The sequence below is a fragment of the Cherax quadricarinatus genome, chromosome 20 (genome assembly GCF_038502225.1).
Source record: "Cherax quadricarinatus isolate ZL_2023a chromosome 20, ASM3850222v1, whole genome shotgun sequence".
Lineage (NCBI taxonomy): Eukaryota > Metazoa > Arthropoda > Malacostraca > Decapoda > Parastacidae > Cherax > Cherax quadricarinatus.
Genome location: NC_091311.1, coordinates 17570652 through 17589863, shown reverse-complemented (window position 1 = coordinate 17589863; position 19212 = coordinate 17570652). Strand labels below are relative to the sequence as shown.

The following is a 19212-nucleotide window of genomic DNA, read 5'->3' as shown; positions in this document are numbered from 1 at the left end:
CATCAAATTTCTTTATCAAAATTCCATCAAAATTCTCTATCATTTCATAAGAAAAAAATATTTTTTTCCGAAAAATTTTCGACCCTGAGAACAAGTTTAGGAGAGGGCCTCTCAACCCTGAAAGGGTTAACAGTCATTGGTGCAGTACTCTATCAAAAGCCTTACTAAAATATAAATAAACAATATCAAATTCTTTATCATGATCAACAGCCTCAAAAGCTTTACTGAAGAAAGTTAATAAATTATTTAGACATGAACAGATCTCGTGAATCCATGCTGAATATCATTAATGAGATTATGCTTATCCAGATGCCTTCTTATAATCTCAGCTATACAGTGGACCCCCGCATAACGATTACCTCCGAATGCGACCAATTATGTAAGTGTATTTATGTAAGTGCATTTGTACATGTATGTTTGGGGGTCTGAAATGGACTAATCTACTTCACAATATTTCTTATGGGAACAAATTCGATCAGTACTGGCACCTGAACATACTTCTGGAGTGAAAAAATATCGTTAACTGGGGGTCCACTGTAATTGTCTCTGGCAATTTGGCTACAGTTGAGGTCAGACGTATCGGGCAGTAATTTGAGGGCAATGACTTGTCTCCTGCTTTAACCCTTTCTGGGTCCAAGGCCAAAATCTAAAGGGGTGCCCCAGTGTCCAAGAAATTTTGAAAAAAAAAAAAAAATATTTTTCTTACAGAATTAAAGATAATATTATTATGAAGGTAATAAAACGAAAACAAAATTTTTCTGATCAGTACTTACCGAGATACAGCGGTGGGAAGTTGACCCAAAATGACCAGGTGGCGGCAACATCAGCGACTTCCACAAAATCCCATTTTTTTTATTTTACTTTTTTTATACTTTTTTCTTTTCCTTTCTAATTTTTTCTTTTTTTTTCTAGGAACATTTGTGGCCTGTGAGGCCAATATAATGTATATTGTATAAGTGTACCCTCATTGTATTCAACACAATAACTGCACTAATTTGTTTATCATTATATTGCTTACAAAACTTGTTTACAAGTTTATTGTAAACAAAATGATGAAAATATCAGTGCAGTTATTGTGTTGAAATCAATGGTACCATATAGTACCATATGGTACAATGGTGCCATAGGGTGCAATGGTACAATATGGTACAATGGCACCATACGATAAAATGGTACCATATGGTAGAATATGGTACAATGGCACCATTTGGTACAATGGTACCATATGATACAGTGGTACTATATGGTGCAATGGTACCATATGGTACATTGTACCATATGGCGGCGGCAGCGGCAGCAACGGTATCCTACCAGCTCTTCTTTCTCAAAAAAAAAAAACCGCTCATCAAAACTTGTGATGGCCTAAGTGAAAGTTCAACTACATGAACCCACGTAGACCACAACATGACCCAAGAATACTAAGAATGTAACCCAAATCTTGACAAAATTAGAAGATCTAAGGAAGACAGCCCTGCTAACCCAAACACTGCCTCCGCTGCCAGACAACCACTTAACCCAAGCTCCGAGAAAACAAGCCTTCTCCTCCATTGCTACACAGTATCTACTTCAGTGATACTATGAAAGGATATCGCAGAAGAAACAACACCAGTAATAAAAGAATAACAGCAAGGACCCTAGAACTCAACTTGTCTACCCAGCAGGACGCCAGTGTATCATCAACCCCCCTCACCACCGCCACCCAGGGAACAACAACAACAACAACAACAAACATGGCTGACTCCCCCTCCAACTCCACTCCCTTCAAAGGATTCATCCATGATAACTCAGGTATGATTATTCCTGACAATATCAAGGACTACATCGTTGCTCTAGAAAATGAAATCAAAGATATCAAAGCAACACTCGAGCGACGAGAATCTAAGATAACCAACCTCGAGAATAAGATCCAAAACCTTGAAGAGAAGATTACATCGGGAAGTGTTGACACAGAAAATACTCTAAAAGCAGCTATAGCCAGTCACACTGAGCAAATAACAACAATAAATATGAAGGTTGAAGAAGCAATCAAGGACTGGAATCAGAACATGCACACTCGACTAAATGAATACCTTGATTTCCAAGACGACAAAACTGAACAAGATAAGTTGTCTGATGCAGTTATAATAAACAGTCCACACATTCCTAGTGACATAACACAAGCACAGTGCAAAGAAAGTGCTATCAGGATAATACAGAACCACGTACAAGTCATCGTGCAAAACAATGAAATCAAAGAAACACGTTTGCTAGGAAAACCAGGAAGTAAACACAGTATAATGATCAGACTTCATTCATACTATAAAAGAAAGGACCTAATTAAATCAGCAATTACAGTGAAAAATGGAGTGTACATAAATGAGTGTCTAACAAAAAAACGTCAAAACCTTCTGTTCAGGCTGAGAAAACTTAAACAGGAAAACAAAATACATCAGTGTTTCACGCGAGATGGGAAAATACTAGTAAGGAAAACATCAACAGGACAACAATATACCATCTCAAACGAACATGATTTCTCTACCTTCCTTAGAAAAGCTGACATTTCTGTAACAGATTAGATAAGTGCCCTTAATACATATATACGTGTGGTGCATATAGTGTACGTTACTATTATATTGTACATTATTATTTTTCATCACTAGCTAAAGCCAACTACCTCCAATACTATACTTCTTTCTTACTGCTATTAATTGCTCATAATTTTAAATTACATGTCAAATCTTACTCCAAATTAATAATATTCATTATTCTTACCTGTCCATTTAATTTTGTTTATCACTATGTACTTGTTTTTTAGTCACTTTTCATTGTGTGTGCAATTAGTGTATATTCCAATTACTTTTTTGCAAGTACCAAAACTATCTTTTGCTAGCTAGTACCAACTACCTCATATTTTTTTACTTTTATTGTGCAATAAACTGCTCAATTTATTTAATATTACAAATCAGATCTTACTCCTAAACCAATATTATTTCATAGTGACCATCTGTCCATTTAACTTTGTTTACCATTACTTAATTTTAGTCCCTTATATATTTTCTCCTTTATTTTAGCTTTATATAACTACCCTAGTTTATATATTCACAATTGTTAAAATAATCAAGGTGCTATTCTCAGGTGCTAAAGTAGAATAAGTCACAATTTTGCCATTATATTCCAAAGCTCATTTATTTGATTACCACTTTATTGTTCACCACAACTTATATTAGTCCCTTTTATATTATAATTTTATACTATAATTCTAACTTTAAAGAATTACCTTTATAGTACTACCTACTATCATATTCCCAAGCTCCATTATTTGATCATCACTTTATTTGTATTAGTCCCTTTTATATTGTCTCCTTTATTTTAGCTTAAAAAAAAAAAAAAAAACTACCTTAACTCATTATTTTACATTTGTTAAATAATTCAGGTGCTATTTTTTAGCTTAAGACTATTTACTTTGTTTTATACTTAAGTCTATCTATAGATTCACTACAAATCTTATGATTACAAGCATTGATCCTGATACCAACCTCTTATTTAATGACTTAAATGAATCAAACAGTTACTGTAATTACTACACTGCAGAACAATCAAAGGCACTTCTCAGTGCCAACAACAACATAACTATCTTTAACTACAATATCAGATCTTTAAGCAAGCATTACGATGACCTCATAGCATTACTAAATTCCTTACATGCCAATATGTCCATCATTACACTAACTGAAACCTGGCTAAAGCCTGATAGTACAGATGTCTATGCCATTCCTGGTTACACAGCCATACACAACTGTAGGCCAGACCAACAAGGGGGTGGCACAGCCATATACTACTCAGACCAACTAGAATGTATCACTAATACTTGCACAAGGGATGAACATGGGGAATATATAATAGCCAAATTCAAATCCAAATACCTACAAAAACCTCTCACATTGATAAACATCTACAGAGTTCCACAGTCAAACATTAGCCAATTTAGTCAAAACCTAGGAAGTATGATAACTGATGCACGCATGAACAAAGATCACTTACTACTCTCAGGTGACTTCAATATAAATCTCCTGCAAGACCAGGACCCACACGTTACTGAATTCACAAACACAATGAGTAACTGTATGTTGCTACCAACAGTAACAAAACCTACAAGAGTTACAGAGACTAGTGTTTCCCTACTTGACCACATCTGGACCAACACCATATCCCCTTTAAAATCAGGCATAATTACAGATAATACCACAGACCACTACCCTACTTTCCTCATAACAACTCTTGGTAAATTACCCCAAGACACTACTAAAGTCACCTTCAGACTTCACAATGAGGCAGCCATTAATAACTTCACAACAGCAGTAGCAAACATTGACTGGCACACTGAGCTAGAAATCTATACAGATATTGATGAATGTATTAATAATTTTCTAAAAAAGACCCAATACCTCTATAACAAGCACTGCCCTAAAAAACTAAACAGATGACAATTAAGAGACTGAACAGTCCCTGGCTAACACCCAGCATTCTCAAATCCATAAATACAAAACACCAATATGAAAAACAGTACAGAATGGGTCACATAACCAGAGACCAAACAAAACGTTACTCGTCAATCCTAACCAGCCTGATAAGAAGGGCAAAAAAATTGTATTATGAGAACAGATTATCCAACTTACAAGGTGATATAAAAAAGACCTGGAAAACCCTATCAGAAATTCTGGGAACAAAAAAGATATCACGAAATAGCGAAATAAAATTAGCAAAATCAGATGAACCCCAACTCCCACCAACAGAAACAGCAAACAGACTCAATGATTTCTTCTCCACTATAGGACAAAACCTTGCCAATAAAATCCCAAGCTCAGATACCCCACCAAATGACTACCTCACTGGCAACTACCCGAACACACTGTTCCTAGCTCCGACTAACCCATACGAAGTCTCCCTTATTATCAACACACTAAAAAACAAGGCAGGAGATTTAAATACTTTACCACCCTTTATATACAAAAAAGTGTCACAAGTGCTATCACCAATCATTGCAACACTCTTTAACAAATCCATTGAATCCTCCACCTTCCCTACAGTACTCAAAATAGCAAGGGTCACCCCGATCCACAAAGGAGGAGACCAAACAGAGTTGAATAACTATAGGCCAATATCCAACTTACACCCTCTCTCAAAAATCTTCGAAAAATTAATTCATAAACGAATCTACTCCTACCTTATCTCCCAAAACATACTCAACCCCTGCCAATTTGGATTCAGGCCTATTAACCCTTTGAGGGTTTTGGTCGTACTAGTATGTCTTATGCGTAGGGGTTTTTGGCGTACTAGTACTCATAAATTCTAGCACCGTCAAATCTCGCGGGAAGAGGCTGGTAGGCCTCCATATGAAAGAATGGGTCTATGTGGTCAGTGTGCACAGTATAAAAAAAATCCTGCAGCACACAGTGCATAATGAGAAAAAAAAACTTTCACTTTTTTTTGGCATAAAACAGCGTCTTTGCACTGTATTTTCGTATGGTATTTATTGGTGTATTCTAGTTTTCTTGGTCTCATTTTATAGAATGGAAGGCATATCATAGAAATTGAGATGATTTTGACTGGTTTTACAATGAAAAGTACCTTGAAATTGAGCTCAAAGTAGCAGAAATGTTCGATTTTTACCAAAGTTCAAAAGTAAACAAATCATGCCAAGCGTCCAATACACGTCAACTGGTGAGTCTAACATTCTTTTCCAAGTGCGCCAATATGATTTATATAATTTTTTGCACTAATGCAGTAGTCTGCATAACAGTAAATCTTCTATTTTTCGTGAGAATAAAAATTCAAAGTGGAAAGCAAAAGAATGTAAGAGGGGCCTTGAGACGTGACTAATGAGCAGAAGAAATGTCATTTTAGTGCCAGGAATGTATTTCTTGTTTGTTCTGGACACTATTCGGAAATTGGCATTTTTTGAAATTTGTGTGAAATTGGCAAAATTGCTAAATTCTGACCACTGTATTGGATAGTTGAAAATGGTAAATGGGTGGTTTCTTGCACTCATTCAATAGAAAAAATGTAGTTCTAGCGAAATATTCATGTTGTTTGTCGACTAGTACAGAGGAATTGGCCGAAAATGGGGCTCAAATTGGGCAAAATCGCCTATGCGTAAAAATCGCCGAGACCGCTAACTTCGCGAGAGCATAATTCCGTAAGTTTTCCATCAAATCTCATAATTTTGGTGTCATTATGATCGGGAAAAGATTCTCTATCTTTTCATAAGAAAAAATATTTTTTTTTTTTTTTAAATTTGGCCGACCCTGAGAACGAGTTTCTGAGAGGGCCTGTCGACCCTCAAAGGGTTAAAAATACTAATGATGCTATTATACACATGCTAGAACATATATACACTGCAATAGTGAAAAAAGAAGTCCCACTGGGGATCTTCATTGACTTACGTAAAGCTTTTGATACAGTTGACCATGACTTGCTCCACGTAAAATTGTCACACTATGGTATAAGAGGGCACTCCCTCAACTACCTCAAGTCATACCTCAGCAACAGAAGCCAATATGTGTACGCAAATGGGGCAAACTCTTCTGCACAACCAATTACAGTTGGTGTCCCACAGGGAAGTGTCCTTGGCCCTCTTCTCTTTCTCCTATACATAAATGACCTACCAAATGCTTCGCAATTACTCAAACCCACACTATTTGCAGATGACACTACATACGTCTTCTCTCACCCGAGCCCAGTCACGCTAGCCAATACTGTAAATACCGAATTACAGAAAATATCTACCTGGATGAGGACTAACAAACTTACACTAAACATTGACAAAACCTACTTCATTCAGTTTGGTAACAGAGCTACAGATGTCCCTCTTAACATAATGATAAACGGATCACCTATCACAAAGCTAACAGAGGGAAAATTCTTAGGAATCCACCTTGATAATAGACTCAAATTTCATACACATATACAACAAATTTCTAAGAAAATTTCCAAAACTGTAGGCATACTATCGAAGATACGGTACTATGCTCCACAGTCAGCCCTCCTGGCCCTATATCACTCTCTTATTTACCCCTATCTCACCTATGGAATTTGTGCATTGGGCTCAACAACAAGTAACCATCTCAGACCACTAATTTCCCAACAAAAGGCTGCAGTTAGAATGATAACAAATTCTCACTACAGGCAGCACACTCCACCAATATTCAATACACTCAACCTACTCACCATACAAAACATCCATACTTATTACTGCACCTATTACATACATAGAACACTTAACTCTGATATTAACCCTCCCCTCAAACATCTCCTTGCCAACCTCAACAGAACACATGACCATAACACAAGGCAAAGATCACTCTTTGATGTTCCTCGTGTCCATCTCACGCTATGCAAAAACTCAATGCACATAAAAGGCCCTAAAATCTGGAATTCATTACCTGTAAATATAAAAGAAACACTACCTGTTTATAAATTCAAGTCTCTTCTCAAAGATCACTTACTCACCCAAAACCAAATAAATACTGAATAACTGAACCTTATAAATTGTATATCTTAAATGTTTCTCACAATTATATCACATAAATGTTAAACCTAAAACCCAATCTAACTTTATTATTTTTTAAATACACTACCAAACAGAATACTCCATTCGACTGAACGTACAGCAATGCATGCAACCATAGACCTGTCTTTGTAATACTCATTTGTGCTTTATTGTTATCTGTTTACAATAATGTTTTATCACTGATTACATCATTGCTTAGTTAATCTTAAGTTAATTTTAAGCCAGCCCGTAATGCTATGCATACAAGTGGCTTTGGCATGCTGCTCTTACCTGTATTTTTTTGTACCTCTGTATGTATGCTCAAATTACTAAATAAATAAATAAATAAATAAGGAATAATTTTCTTCAGTTACCCCCGGTAACACATTTTCTCTTATGTTAGACTAGAGAAAATGTTATTCTTGCCATCACTTGTATAAGTTATCTGGCTACCACATCTCATATTTATGTTTATTTATTCTATTGTGGGGTGTATTTATCATCTTTATATGTTATGTATTGTGTTTATTATATAGTTTTGAAAAAAATATCATGGATGGATTAAAGAAAATGTGTATATTAACGTAATATACAACATTTAATGAGACTCGGTGAATATTATTATTATTATTTCTAATATGGCATCACTTGTGCAAGTCATCTGCTACCACATCTTATATTTATGTTTATTTATTCTACTATGGGGTGTATTTATCATCTTTATATGTTATGCATCGTATTTATTATATAATTTTGAAAAAATGTCATAGATGGATTAACCATTTCAGGGTCCGTCCCGTAGATCAACGGCTTTACGTTGAGTGTCCAAACCGTACATCTACGCCAAAACTCTAGCGCTGTCAAATTTAGCGTGAAAACGCGCATAGGCCTACATGTGAGAGAACGGGTCTGCGTGGTGGGTGTGCGCCATAAACAAAAAATCTAGTCGTCCGCATAGCATTGTGGGAACGCCGGCTCAGTTACCCTTGTTCACCATGCCTCGTCGCAAGTCAGCTCTCACTCCCCAGAAAATTGGGACTCTCCTCTTCCTATCTGGTAGTTCTGACACTGATGGAAGTGGAAATGAAGACGAATTCTACGGCTTTGATCAGTTAGTGACCGAAAAGAATGACCAGGATATCGATAATAGTGCAGAAAACCCTGATGATCCTCAACCTTCTACCTCTGGTGTGGGCACTCGTGACTCACGGTCGGTTGTTCCTCATCGCAAGAGAAAACTTAATATTTTCGCGTGGCCAGGCCTCTGACTTCAGTAATGATGATGATAGTGACGTGGACTGTGATTTTATTGCGCTCGATGATCAATCGAGTAGTGATAGTGAGGAATCATATTCACCAGTGAAGCGTCGGTATGTTCGCCGCCGCATGTGCTCGGGTAGTGTACCCTATGCTGTGCCCAGGGGATGGAGTACATCCCGGAGTACATCCTGGAGTACATCCCGGAGTACATCTCGTGGCCCAACACCAGTTTTAGGTAGTGATAGTGAGGATGATGTGGCTACACTTGGCATGGATAGACCACAGGCATCAGTGGATGGTGTTAGTGGTGATGGTAGTGGCACCGCCATGCGTGACTCACCAGGCCATGTTGGGACCCACGCTGCTGACTCGTCAGTTCAAGGACAAAGTGGAGCGCCAGCCACCAGCCCACCACAACCACAACCACCTGCACAACCAGCCTATGATGTCCAGTATCCACCAGCAAACCGTATGTGGGATTGGCAGCAATATCCCAATTTTGTTCCCAAGCCTCACCACTTTGATGATTCTCAAAGTGGAATTCTACCTACTTGTCCCCTTGGAACCACAGCCAATGAACTGGAATTCTTTGAATTATTCTTTGACCAGCCATTGATGGAAATTATTGTCAGGGAAAGTAATAAGTATTTTGAGTACACCATGGCAAATACGATCTTATCACCACAGTCAAGACTACACAGGTGGAAAGAGACGACTGTTGCAGAAATGTATTTGCTTTTTGCAACAATAATGCTTATGCCTCACGTCTATAAGCATAATATAAAAGCATACTGGTCCACAGATCGGCTAATTTCTACCCCGGTCTTCAGTGAAATCATACCAGTGAACAGGTTTATCTTACTCTTATGTATGTTGCACTTCTCTGACAAAACAGTGACAGGTTATGCAAGATTAGAAATGTTTTCATGTATCTCAAACAAAAGTTCAGCATATACTTTTATCCATTCAAGAATCTTGTAATTGACGAGTCTTTGATTTTGTTCAAAGGTAGACTGTCATTCAAGCAGTATATACCGAGCAAGAGGAAACGCTTTGGTATAAAACTGTTTGTACTCTGTGATTGTGACAGTGGCCTGGTGTTGGATATTGTTGTATACACGGGTAGTAAAACATTGAAAGATACCAAGATGTTATTGGGTATCTCAGGTGACATAGTGAGAAACATGATGGCACCTTATCTTGGTAAGGGGCATACATTATATACCGATAACTGGTACACAAGCCCATTACTCAGTGATTTCATGCGAGTGAACAAGACAGATGTGTGTGGCACAGTGCGTTCTAATCGTAAACATATGCCCAGGCTCAACGCAGGTGCTCGTGGTGATGACGTGCAGGTGTTTACTGCCAATGACATCATGGCATTATGGTGGCATGACAAATGAGATGTCACATTGTTGACAACCATTCACCGTAATGAAATGCAAGACAGTGGCAAAGTTGATCGAGTGACTAATGAACGTATTCGAAAACCAGTGACAGTGATTGATTATACACAAAACATGAGCTTGGTTGACAAATGTGACATGCAGATTGGTTTTGTTGACTGTGTTCGTAAGAGTTACAAGTTGTACATGAAACTTTTCTTCCATCTCATGGACATTTCAATGCTCAATGCATATAATATGTACCAAATAAAGACTGGCAACAGACCACCGTATGGTGAATTTTGTTTGTCTATTGTCAGACAACTCATAATGAAGTACCAGGTAACAACACCTGCTATACAACACGGTCCTCGAATTCCTCAGGATATACCCAAGCGTTTGAGGAGGGAAGGTGATCATTTCATAATACAACTTCCTTCAACTCAGAAGAAATTTGCTCAGAAGAGATGCATCGTCTGTGCACAAACAAAAAGACAGCAACAAAGACGCAAAGACACTCGGTTTATGTGTGAGGAATGTAAGGTGCCTCTGTGCATGGTGCCTTGTTTCAAGGAGTTCCACAAGCTCCAGCAGTTCTAAAACCATGTCTAGTGATTGTAAATATGTAAATATATGATAGAACATTAGTATTATACAAGATTTGTGCATGTTTATTGTAGTAAACAACAGTGGTAAACAATAATATGATAATAACTTTAGTGCGGTTATTGTGTTCAATACAGTGAGTTTATATACAGCAGGGCCCCGCTTTACGGCGTTTCGCTTTACGGCGTTTCGCTTTACGGCATTCCGCTAATACGGTCATTTCAAATTATGACCAAAACTCGCTATACGGCTCCCCCCACCTGACTTTCTAATACGGTCACCGCGCCCCACCTTGTTTGTTTACATTCTTCGTGAGCTCAGTAAGCACTAAGTCTCTCCATTTTGTCTGGAAACTCCAAAATTTCAAATGTTTTTAAAAGTTATTTCATATTTTATATATACTCTGATAATTATACTTATGTATACCTGTACTTAAATAAACTTACATACTGTGCTGGCGTGCAGGTACACATTAAAATCAGTAAGAGTGTCTTATGTCTCCAGACGTCATATTAGTAATGATAATAATAATCATCGAGTCTCATTTAAATGTCGTATATTACGTTAATATACACATTTTCATTAATCCATCTATGATATTTTTTCAAAATTATATAATAAACACGATGCATAACATATAAATAAGATAAATACACCCCACAGTAGAATAAATAAACATAAATGTGAGATGTGGTAGCAGACGACTTGCACAAGTGACGCCATATTAGAAATGATAATAATAATAATCACCAAGTCTCATTAAATGTCGCATATTACGTTAATATACACATTTTCATTAATCTATCCATGATATTTTTTTCAAAATTATATAATAAACCCGATACATAACATAAAAAGATGATAAATACACCCCATAATAGAATAAATAAACATAAATATGAGATGTGGTAGCCAAATAACTTGTACAAGTGACGGCAAGAATAACATTTTCTCTAATCTAACATAAGAGAAAATGTGTTACTGTGGGTAACTGTAGAAAATTATTCCTTTCGTATGTATGTAAGTTTATTCAGGTATACACAAATAAAGTTACATAGATTATCATACATAACAACATATGTGTAGAGAACCTAGGATAACCCAAAAAAGTCAGAGTGACTTATTTCCATTACCTTCACTCAGAGCATCATTTCTTCTCAAAATGATGTTACATGAGAATGGGATTGTTCTTTATTTATTCTACCGTATCAATGTAGAGACAACCTGTACACAATGTAACTTGTACACAAACCAGACGTGTACACTTTGTTTACAAAACTTACCTTCGCCTGGTTTGTTTACATAACTCTGCGCCTGTCCTCTCTCATGCACTCATTCTTTCTCTCTCTCATTTATTCGTTTTATCTCATTTACTTACTCCTGACCCTACATTAAGACTACAAATATTTTAAGGTAAGTAATGAGTGAACTGTATATACATTTTATTGCTCTGGGTGTGGGTGGGGTGGCCTGGTATGGTAGCCCGGCTGACTACCATACATACCACACTTGATTTTTTACAATAAATACTACTCATCTCAGCCTATATTTTAAGGTAAGTAATGAGTGAACTGTATATACATTTTATCGCTCTGGGATGCCTAAATATCATAGAATAGTATGTGTGGGTGGGGTGGCCTGGTATGGTAGCCTGGCTGACTACCATACATACCACACTTGATTTCTTACAATAAATACTACTTGTCTCACCCTAGATTAAGACTATAAATATTTTAAGGTAAGTAATGAGTGCACTATGTGTGTATTGTACTTTTTTATTGTTTTTTGATGCCTGGTTCTATTGCTAACTCAATATATGTTAGTGTAAACTTGATATCTAGTGTTTGTATGCATTTATAAGTGGAAAAAAAGGGTGTTCCACATTACGGCGGTTTCCGCTTTATGGCGGTAGCCTGGAACCTAACCTGCCATATAAGTGGGGCCCTATTGTATATACATTATATACAGTATTGGTCTCTCAGGCCCCAAATGTTAGTAGGAATAGAAAAAAATTGGAAAAGAAAAGAAAAAAAACAACAAAAACCGCAAAATAATGTAATGCGCGTATGTTGAATTCGTCGATGTTGCCGCCACCACATCATTTTCGACAAACTTCTTGGCACTGTATCTCGGTAAGTACAGATCAGAATTTTTTTTTTTGTCTTATTACCTTCACAAAAATATGCTCTTTAATTCTGTAAGAAAATTTTTTTTTTTTTTTTTTTTTTCAAAATTTCATGGACACTGGAGCACTACTTCAGATTTTGGCCTTGGACCCTGAAGGGGTTAATGAAAATAAGTATATTAACGTAATATACGACATTTAACCCTTTCAGGGTCCGTCCCGTAGATCTACGGCTGGTCGGTGAGTGTCCAAACCGTAGATCTATGCCAAAATTCTAGCGCCGTCAAATTTAGCGCGAAAGCGCTCATAGGCCTACATATGAGAGAATGGGTCTGCGCCGTGGGTGTGCGCCATAAAAAATCTAGGCGCCTGCATAGCATTGTGGGAACGCCGGCTCAGTCACCCTTGTTCACCATGTCTCGTCGCAAGTCAGCTCTCACTCCCCGGAAAATTGGGACTCTCCTCTTCCTGTCTGATAGTTCTGACACTGATGGAAGTGGAAATGAAGACGAATTCTACGGCTTTGATAAGTTAGTGACCGAAAATAATGACCAGGATATCGATAATAGTGCAGAAAACCCCGACGATCCTCGACCTTCTACCTCTGGTGTGGGCACTCGTGACTCACGGTTGGGTGTTCCTAAACGTAAGAGAAAACTAATATTTTCCCGTGGCCTGGCCTCTGACTTCAGTAATGACGATGATTCTGACGTGGATTGTGATTTTATTGCGCTCGACGATCATTCGAGTAGTGATAGTGAGGAAACATATTCACCAGTGAAGCGTCGGTATGTTTGCCGCCGCATGCGCTCGGGTAGTGTACCCTATGCTGTGCCCAGGGGACGGAGTACATCCCGGAGTACATCCCGGAGTACATCCCATGGCCCTACACCCGTTTTAAGTAGTGATAGTGAGGATGATGTGGCTACACTTGGCATGGATGGGCCACAGACATCAGTGGATGGTGTTAGTGGGGCTGGTGGTGGTAGTGGCACCACCATGCGTGACTCGCTGTGCCACGCGGGGACCCACGCTGCTGACTCGTCAGTTCAAGGACAAAGTGGAGCGTCCACCACAACCACCAGTACAACCAGCCTATGATGTCCAGTATCCACCAGCAAACCGTATCTGGGATTGGCAGCAAAATCCCAATTTTGTTCCCAGCCCTCACCACTTTGATGACTCTCAAAGTGGAATTCTACCTACCTGTCCCCTTGGAACCACGGCCAATGAACTGGAATTCTTTGAATTATTCTTTGACCAGCCATTGATGAAAATTATTGTCAGGGAAAGTAATAAGTATTTTCAGTACACCATGGCAAATACGATCTTATCACCACAGTCAAGACTACACAGGTGGAAAGAGACGACTGTTGCAGAAATGTATTTGCTTTTTGCAACAATAATGCTTATGCCTCACGTCTATAAGCATAATATAAAAGCATACTGGTCCACAGATCGGCTAATTTGTACCCCATCCTTCAGTGAAATAATACCAGTGAACAGGTTTATCTTACTGTTACGTATGTTGCACTTCTCTGACAAAACCAGGCCTGACAGAAGTGACAGGTTATACAAGATTAGAAATGTTTTCATGTATCTCAAACAAAAGTTCAGGATATACTTTTATCCATTCAAGAATCTTGTAATTGACGAGTCTTTGATTTTGTTCAAAGGTAGACTGTCATTCAAGCAGTATATACCGAGCAAGAGGAACCGCTTTGGTATAAAATTGTTTGTACTCTGTGATTGTGACAGTGGCCTGGTGTTGGATATTGTTGTATACACGGGTAGTAAAACATTGAAAGATACCAAGATGTTATTGGGTATATCAGGTGACGTAGTGAGAAACATGATGGCACCTTATCTTGGTAAGGGCCATACATTATATACCGATAACTGGTACACAAGCCCATTACTCAGTGATTTCATGCGAGTGAACAAGACAGATGTGTGTGGCACAGTGCGTTCTAATCGTACACATATGCCCAGGCTCAACGCAGGTGTTCGTGGTGATGACGTGCAGGTGTTTACTGCCAATGACATCATGGCATTACGGTGGCATGACAAACGAGATGTCACATTGTTGACAACCATTCACCGTAATGAAATGCAAGACAGTGGCAAAGTTGATCGAGTGACTAATGAACGTATTCGAAAACCAGTGACAGTGATTGATTATACACAAAACATGCGCTTGGTTGACAAGTGTGACATGCAGATTGGTTTTGTTGACTGTGTTCGTAAGAGTTACAAGTGGTACATGAAACTTTTCTTCCATCTCATGGACATTTCAATGCTGAATGCATATAATATGTACCAAATAAAGACTGGTAACAGACCACCGTATGGTGAATTTTATTTGTCTGTTGTCAGACAACTCATAATGAAGTACCAGGTAACAACACCTGCAATACAACATGGTCCTCAAATTCATCACAATATACCCAAGCGTTTGAGGAGAGAAGGTGATCATTTCATAATACAGCTTCCTTCAACTCAAAAGAAATTTGCTCAGAAGAGATGCATCGTCTGTGCTCAAACAAAACGACGGCAACAAAGACGCAAAGACACTCGGTTTATGTGTGAGGAATGTAAGGTGCCTCTGTGCATGGTGCCTTGTTTCAAGGAGTTCCACAAGCTCCAGCAGTTCTAAAACCATGTCCAGTGATTGTAAATATGTAAATATATGATAGAACATTAGTATTATACAATATTTGTGCATGTTTATTGTAATAAACAACAGTGGTAAACAATAATATGATAATAACTTTAGTGCAGTTATTGTGTTCAATACAGTGAGTATATATATATCAATTATATACAGTATTGGTCTCTCAGGCCCCAAATGTTAGTAGGAATAGAAAAAAATTGGAAAAGAAAAGAAAAAACAACTAAAACAACAAAATAATATAATACGCGTATGTGGAATTCGTCGTTGCCGCCACCACATCATTTTCTACAAACTTCTTGGCACTGTATCTCGGTAACTACTGATCAGATTCTAATTTTTTTTGTTTTATTACCTTCACAAAAATATGCTCTTTAATTCTGTAAGAAAAAATAATTTTTTTTTTTTTTCAAAATTTCTTGGACACTGGTGCGTGACTTCAGATTTTGGCCTTGGACCCTGAAAGGGTTAATGAGACGATGATTATTATTATTATTACTAATATGACATCTTGAGATATAAGACACTCTTACTGATTTTAATGTGTACCTGCATGCCTGCACAGTATGTAAGTATATTTAGGTACAGGTATACATAAGTATAAACCATACCCCGGCCGGGATTGAACCCGTGGTCAGAGAATCTCAAAACTCCAGACCGTCGCGTTAGCCACTAGACCAGCTAGCCACAATAAGATTTGTCCAACTAGGTATATTTCTACACCATAGGAAGGTTAGCACAGGCACCACTGTGACCACAAATGCAAGTTTTTACAGACGAATCTCCAGCTAGCATGGCCGTGACGAACTCTAGCTCAAGTCCCTTCACTGCCATCAACATGACTCACGAAATCATAATGACACGATTGCAAACAAACCATACCCCGGCCAGGATTGAACCCGCAGTCAGAGAGTCTCAAAACTCCAGCCCGTCGCGTTAGCCACTAGACCAGCTAGCCACAATAAGATTCGTCCAACTAGGTATATTTCTACACCAGAGGAAGGTTAGCACAGGCACCACTGTGACCACAAATGCTAGCTGCAGATTCGTCTGTAAAAACTTGCATTTGTGGTCACAGTGGTGCCTGTGCTAACCTTCCTATGGTGTAGAAATATACCTAGTTGGACGAATCTTATTGTGGCTAGCTGGTCTAGTGGCTAACGCGACGGGCTGGAATTTTGAGACTCTCTGACCGCGGGTTCAATCCCGGCTGGGGTATGGTTTGTTTGCAATCGTGTCATTACGATTTCGTGAGTCATACATAAGTATAATTTTCAAAGTACAGTGGACCCCCGCTTAACGATCACCTCCCAATGCGACCAATTATGTAAGTGTATTTATGTAAGTGCGTTTGTACGTGTTTGTTTGGGGGTCTGAAATGGACTAATCTACTTCACAATATTCCTTATGGGAACAAATTCAGTCAGTACTGGCACCTGAACATACTTCTGGAATGAAAAAATATCGTTAACCGGGGGTCCACTGTATATATAAAATATGACAAAATGGAGAGACGTAGTGCTTACGGATCTCACGGAGAATGTAAGCAAACCGGGTTGGGCACGGTGACCGTATTAGAAAGTGAGGTGGGGGGAGCCGTACAGGGAGTTTTGGTCATAATTTGAAATGACCGTATTAGCGGAACGCCGTAAAGAAAAAAAATTATTTTTTTCTTATGAAATAATAGAGAATCCTTTCCCGATGGTAATGACACCAAAAGTACAAAATTTGGTTGAAAACTCACAGAATTCGCTCCCGCGAAGTTAGCGGTCTCGGCGACATATAAGCATCGGCAATTTCGCATACTTTGAGCTCTATTTTTGGCCAATTCCATTATTCCAGTCAACCAAACTCATAGCTATTTCTTTAGAACTCCATTTTTTATATCAATTGAGTACAAGAAAGCGCTCATATACCGATTTGAACTACTCAATAAAGTGTTCAGAAATTTGCAATTTGGCCAATTTCTCGCAAATTAAAAAACATGCCAATTTCAAAATAGGGTCCAGAATAAACAATGTAGACATTCTTGGCACTAAAATAACATATCCTCTGTTCATTAGTCATGTCTCTAGGCACCCTCTTACATTACTATTGCTTTCTATTTTTATTTTTTATTCACACAAAAAAAATGCAAAATTTACTGTTATGCAGACTACTGCATTATTGTAAAAATGGTATAAATAAAATCAGTGCACTAGTGAAAGAATGTCAGACTCCCCAGTTGATGTGTATTGGACATGTGGTGTGATTTGCTTACTCTTGAACATTGGTAAAAATCGAACATTTCCACTACTTTGAACTCAATTTCAAGGTCGTTTTCATCGTGAAATTAATCAAAATCATCTCTATTTTTGCAATATGCTTTCGATTTTATCACATGAAACCACAAAAATGAGAATACAACCATAAATACTCTACGAAAATACACCTCGAAGTCTGCGTTTTAATAAAAAAAAATGGTCAGATTTTTTTTCTCATTATACACTGCGTGCTGCAGGATTTCTTTTATGTGGTGCACACTGACCACACAGACCCATTCTCCCACATGTGGGCCTACCAGCTTTCTCCTGCTTGATTTGAACCCGCTAGAATTATTGAGTATATATACTTCCGAAACACTGGTTCGTAAGACGTATACAGTAGGGCCCCGCTTTACAGCGTTTCGCTTTATGGTGTTCCGCTAATACAGTCATTTCAAATTATGACCAAAACTCGATATATGGCTCCCCCCACCTGACTTTCTAATATGGTCACCGTTCCCCACCCGGTTTGTTTACATTCTCTGTGAGATCTTTAAGCACTAAGTCTCTCCATTTTGTCTGGAAACTCCAAAATTTCAAGCGTTTTTAAAAGTTATTTCATATTTTATATATACTCTGATAATTATACTTATGTATACCTGTACCTAAATAAACTTACACACTGTGCTGGCATGCAGGTACACATTAAAATCAGTAAGAGCGTCTTATGTCTCCAGACGTCATATTAGTAATAATAATAATCATCGAGTCTCATTTAAATGTCGTATATTACGTTAATCTATCACAAAGCTAACAGAGGGAAAATTCTTAGGAATCCACCTTGATAATAGACTCAAATTTCATACACATATACAACAAATTTCTAAGAAAATTTCCAAGACTGTAGGCATACTATCGAAGATACAGTACTATGTTCCACAGTCAGCCCTCATGGCCCTTTATCACTCTCTTATTTACCCCTATCTCACCTATGGAATTTGTGCATGGGGCTCAACAACAATTAACCATCTCAGACCACTAATTACCCAACAAAAGGCTGCAGTTAGAATGATAACAAATTCTCACTACAGGCAGCACACTCCACCAATATTCAAAACACTCAACCTACTCACCATACAAAACATCCATACTTATTACTGCACCTATTACATACATAGAACACTTAACTCTGATATTAACCCTCCCCTCAAACATCTCCTTGCCAACCTCAACAGAACACATGACCATAACACAAGGCACAGATCACTCTTTGATGTTCCTCGTGTCCATCTCACGCTATGCAAAAACTCAATGCACATAAAAGGCCCTAAAATCTGGAATTCATTACCTGTAAATATAAAAGAAACACTACCTGTTTATAAATTCAAGTC

General features: G+C 38.0%; 1 protein-coding gene and 1 long non-coding RNA gene across 2 annotated transcripts in view; both read left to right on the top strand.

The window, feature by feature from the left end:
• The window catches only part of LOC128703603 (uncharacterized), a 311066-nt gene that overhangs the window by 141385 nt on the left and 150469 nt on the right, over positions 1-19212 (top strand). The gene's annotated exons all lie outside the window — the stretch shown is intronic.
• Positions 10212-12825, top strand: LOC138852980 (uncharacterized). The gene is made up of 2 exons (XR_011392219.1): positions 10212-12195; positions 12338-12825. It is a non-coding gene; the product is annotated as an uncharacterized lncRNA (long non-coding RNA).